Source organism: Chionomys nivalis, chromosome 15 (genome assembly GCF_950005125.1).
Source record: "Chionomys nivalis chromosome 15, mChiNiv1.1, whole genome shotgun sequence".
Classification (NCBI taxonomy): domain Eukaryota; kingdom Metazoa; phylum Chordata; class Mammalia; order Rodentia; family Cricetidae; genus Chionomys; species Chionomys nivalis.
In genome coordinates this window covers 50,154,411-50,160,080 of record NC_080100.1, presented here as the reverse complement: position 1 = coordinate 50,160,080, position 5,670 = coordinate 50,154,411, and positions in this window count along the sequence as shown.

The following is a 5,670-nucleotide window of genomic DNA, read 5'->3' as shown; positions in this document are numbered from 1 at the left end:
GATGATTGGGGATATAGGAAGGTTGGATAGGGGAGCAGGGAAACTCATATCTTAGTTTCCCTTAGGGAACCACCTAAGGGTTGGCAAGAGACTTGAACTTGGGGTGGCTACCAGATGCCCAGGGCAATGTCCCCAGTTAGTTCCTTGGGCACCTGAGGATAGGGAACCTGAAATGAACCTATCCTATAGCCATACTGATGAATATCTTGCATATCACCATAGAACCTTCATCTAGCGATGGATGGAGATAGAGACAGAGACCCACACTGGAGCACCGGACTGAGCTCCCAAGGTCCTAATGAGGAGCAGAAGGAGGGAGAACATGTACAACGAAGTCAGGACCATGAGGGGTGCACCCACCCACTGAGACAGTCGGACCGATCTATTGGGAGCTCACCAAGGCCAGCTGGACTGTGACTGAAAAAGCATGGGATAAAACCGGACTCTCTGAACATGGCGGACAATGAGAGCTGACAAGAGGCCAAGGACAATGGCACAGGGTGTTGATCCTACTTCAGGTTCTGGCTTTGTGGGAGCCTAGACAGTTTGGATGTTCAACTTCCTAGATCTGGATGGAGGGGGGAGGACCTTGGACTTTCCACAGGGCAGGGAACCCTGACTGCTCCGGGGACTGGAGAGGGAGGAGAAGAGGAGTGGGGGGAGGGGGAGAGGGGCGGGAGGAGGGGGAGGGAAATGGGAGGCGGGGAGGAGGCGGAAATTTTTTTTTTCAATAAAAAAAAAAAAGACTCAATAAAGGTGTAGATCAATGAGAACAAAGGATTGTGGAAAAATACTATATCTTATATTATATTGTACATAATATTGTACAGTATGCATTATATATAGCATATTTAATTATGTATGATATATGCAATATACATTCTCCATATTATAAATAGTATTATATATTCTCTACATTATAATATATAATATAAAATATATATGTTCTTCACAATCCTTTGCTTTAATCTATCTACACCTTCATTTAACCTCAAACCATATATTTAACAACTCTTTGGAAGTATATAAAGTTGAAATTGATTTAAAAAAAAAAAGAATAGAGAAAGATAAAAGCCCCAAGGTCAAAGATAGATGGAAAAGCTGGCAAGGAATAAGACAAGCTAAAGCCAGGCATTCTTAACTAAGAAGAAGCCTCTGTGTGTGATTAATATGGGAGCTGGGTGGTGGGTGCACCAAAAAGTCAATAGATTAAAACATCAAACAACAGCAATGCACTGTGAGGCAAGGTTGATTCTCTACATGGGACTCTTTTTTTAATATTTATTTATATATTATGTATACAGTGTTCTGTCTGTGTGTATGTCTGCAGGCCAGAAAAGAGCACCAGACCTTATTACAGATGGTTGTGAGCCACCATGTGGTTTCCAGGAATTGAACTCAGGACCTTTGCAAGAGCAGGCAATGATCTTAACCACTGAGCCATCTCTCCAGCCCCTACATGGGACTCTTGAGTGAACAGAATATGAGGCTGTGATAGTCAAACCTAAGTTTCAGTAGAGACCACAAGAATATTGGACATGTCAAAAACAAGGAATAGCCAGGTGGTGGTGGCACACGCCTTTAATCCCAGCACTCGGGAGGCAGAGGCAGGCGGATCTCTGTGAGTTCGAGGCCAGCCTGGTCTACAAGAGCTAGTTCCAGGACAGGAACCAAAAAGCTACGGAGAAACCCCGTCTCGAAAAAAAAAAAAACAAGGAATATTTGCTAAGGCACACTGCAGGTATCAGCTGAAGCTGGTCCAAGAGAAACGCCACAGAGAAAACACAGTTGGAAGACAAGGCTAGCTAAACCTTTTGGAGCCCAGATGATACCAATAAGAGTCCCAGTTGATGGACATGGAGCCATGAGGCTCATTGTTTGCTTTGCTCGCTTTCAATCTTTAATCTAATCATCTCTTGCTGCATCCCTATCCTCTGTTTTACTAGGAATGTTGACTATATGTATATTTTTAGACCAGGCTGGCCTCGAACTCACAGAGATCCACCTGCCACTGTCTCCTGAGTGCTGGGATTAAAGGCGTGTGCCACCACCACCTGGCTAGTCTTTTTTCTTACTTTATTAGTTCATAAGTGATTACCTGATTCTCAGAAGAGACTTTAGATTTTTGAACAGTGTGATACTGTGAAGACTATGGGAATTGATTGATTGCATTTTACATTGTAAGATGGCTCTGAGATTTTGGGGACCAGGACTGGGTTACCATGGTTTAAAGTGATGCGTTTGGGTGTCAAGAGGGCAAAAGATAGACTTGTAATGGTTAATTTTGGTTGTCAACTTGACTGGATAAATAAATATGTAGGGTGATATCAAGGCATCTGTCTTAGTTACTGTTCTGTGAATGTGCTGAAACACCATGACCAAGGCAACTTATAAAAGGAAGCATTTAATTTGAGTGTGCTTACAGTTTCAGAGGGCCAGTCCATTGTCATCATGTGGGGAGCATGGCAGGAGGTAAACAGACATAGCACCAGAATGATAGCCGAGAGCTTACATCTGATCTATAAGCATGAGGTAAAGAGAATGAGGCTGAGCCTGGTGCGGCTTTGTAATCTTAAAGCCCACCCACAGTGACACACCGTCTCCATCAAGGCCACTCCTCCTAATCCTTCCTAAACAATCCACCAACTGGGAACCAAACATTTAAATATATGACCCTATGGGAGACATTCTAATTCATATCAACACGGCATCCTTCGAGGATGTCTGTGAGGCCATTTCCAGACAAGATTAACAGGGACTAGGAGCCCACACACCAATCCACTGCCTGAGATCCTGGGCTAAACAAACAAAGAAGGGCTGGAGGAACCAGGCTGATATGAACGTACCTTACTTTCTGCTCCCAGATCTTACTAGATGTGAACAAGCAGCCTCACACTCCTGCAGCCACAGTTAAAAGCCACCTGTGTCTCCACACCTCCTCTACCTTGATGCACTGCATCCCCACACTGTGAGCAAAACTAAACATTTCTCCTTTAAGTTGCCTCTTGTTGGGTATTTGGTTGCAGTAACAAAAAAAGTAACTAATACGCCATCCTTAAGTAGATGGGGGAGTGTGTGTTCACGATATTGAAAATGGTATATAAAGGGAAAGAGTAACTAGAGCAACAGGCTCTTAGAAATAAAGAGCAAAATGTAGAGTGATGAGGCTGGGGGAGTCTCCTAAGAAAACAGAGATGGAAGACAAAGAGGTGAGTGCTAGACAAGAAAGTGTTGTAAAAGATTGATCCTGGTGACCAACATACACCTCCTACGACATTCGGGAGGAGAAATTTGGAATGACAATCTTAAAAACAACACGTATTTCCTCTAGCCAGAAGTCTGAAGCTCCTCCGCTGAAGAGGTCTCTCCTGTCTAGCACAGTGAATGAAAACTGCAGCAATGCATGCAGAATCAATTAGCTATTGACATACAGTGCCTTGGGGCATTGGTATGAGTGGATTTTCTGAGCATATGTCAGTATGAGAATGGATTGGTAAGAGATTTCCAGGGAGAACTGCCTGAAAAGGATAAAGGGATAGAGAGCAGGAGCAGCTGGGAGAGGCCTCAGACCCAAGTGCAGGCCAGTACCCTTGGAAAAGCAAAGAGAGGCCAACCTGGGAAACACTTCAGATTCCAACACTGTTCTAAGAAAGTCCCAGCCACAGCAAAGGGGACTTTCTGAAGCAAATGTAAAGGGTCCTGTAACAGGCAAACACTAGCATCTTAGCTTCATTCAATCATTGGACAGTACAATCTAAGGAAACACGGCCTCTGCTCACAAAGTTGTGGAGCCAAAGGTAGACACCTGGTGCTGTCAGTCAATGGTGCCTTCTATGGCAGAGTCTCCTAAAGGGACATTTGAGCGATGCCTCCATGATTTAGACAGACCATGTTTTTCCTGCGCAGGTCCAATTCTTCCTGGTTTTGATGGTCCTCTCTTCTGACCAGGAGCCATAACTTGTGCTTCCTGTATTGGTCTTGAGTTCACAAGCAGTGTTTATTCTTGCACTATGCAGACTAAGATCCTTCACTCTCAGTTCTGCAGCTCCTGACGGCTCACCTTGTGATTAACCATCATTCTAGGAATATTGTATCCAATGGTAATAACACCTTTTTAGGCCGGTTGATCGCGGTATCTGTTTACAAGCAGAGGACGAGATTTGAAAAGATGTTCACGGGGATCACTCCAAGTGACCTACATATACCCCTCTCCGCACATTGTGTACAAGTAGTCCCACATCTTACTTCCGACCAAAAATCAATTTTCTCTTCCAGGGTCCTACTCCTCTTTCTACCTGTGGGCCTTGGGATACAAATGGTCTAAAATGCCAGCTACATATGGGGGTAGTGACTATGTGTTAGCTCAGGATAGTGATTGTGTGTTAGTTCAGGTGTATTGCCTGTACTACGGGACAGTACACAAGCTGGGAACTAAGCTGAATGTTTAAACACACACACATACACACACACACATATGCACACAGAGACACGGGGACATGAGTCATCCTTGACACAAGAATGCCAACATTACTGTGCTCCAGGGAAGCTTATACAGGGATCCTTAACTGATAGCCATGCCCCAGCTCCTAGGATTTGCAGCTGTAAAACCCACCAGAAACCACTCCCCTGCCATCAGGAACTCATGAGGGTCTCTTGCTCAGAGCAGCTGTAGGCACAGGAAAACAAGTTGTTTACTCCAGCAGGCCAAAGGTTGAGGCAAGCAAAGAAAATCAAGGGGTCAGGGGTCTGCAGCCCCCAACACTCAGGGTAGCACCTGCATGTTAGCTCCTTTTCTGTCTCTGTGGTAAAATATTCTGAAAAATGAAAGTTATAGAAGAAAACGGTTTGTTTGGGTTTACAGTGCCATAGGGGATACAATTCACTGTGTAGTAAAGGCATAGCAGCAGAAAAATGATGCTGGCCCAGCAGTCAGGAAGCAGACTAACCACATTTCATCAGCACACAGGAAAAAAAAGAATGAGAACTGGAAGTGAGTTCAGGTTATACAATCTCTGTAACAGGATCATGATCATGATCATGATCTCGGCCGCCTGGCTAGCTTACACCTGAAATAATCACACAGAAACTGTAGTAATTAAATCACTGCCTATCCCATTATTTCTAGCCTCCTATTGGCTAACTCTCACATCGTGATTTAACCCATTTCTGATAGTCTGTGTATTACCACGTGGCAGTGGCCTACTGAAAAAGATTCAGCATGTCTGTCTCTGGAAGCTCCATGGCGTCTCTGTCTGCCCTTCTTCCCAGAATTCAGTTCAGTCTACTCTGCCTTCCTAAGTGCTGCCCTATCAAAAGGCCAAGGCAGTTTCTTTATTCAACCAATGAAAGCAACACATAGAGAGAAGAACCTCCTACACCAAAATCTCAAAGTCCTACTCCCAATGATATACTTCCTCTAGAAAAGCTCTTCTCCCTGAAGGTTTCATAGCTTTTCCAAAACGCTGGGGAACCAAATATTCAACTCTATGAGCTTGTGGATGACAGTTCTCATTCAAACCATAGCACCTAAAGTCCTAGCTCCTGGAAGGTTGTGGAATGAAGGTCATGAGTTTGAGACCAACTTGGGCAACATAGCAGGGCTCTATCTCAAAAAATAAAAAATAAAAAATAAAATATGGCACATTAAGGCCATGGCTGTGTGTCTGTTGT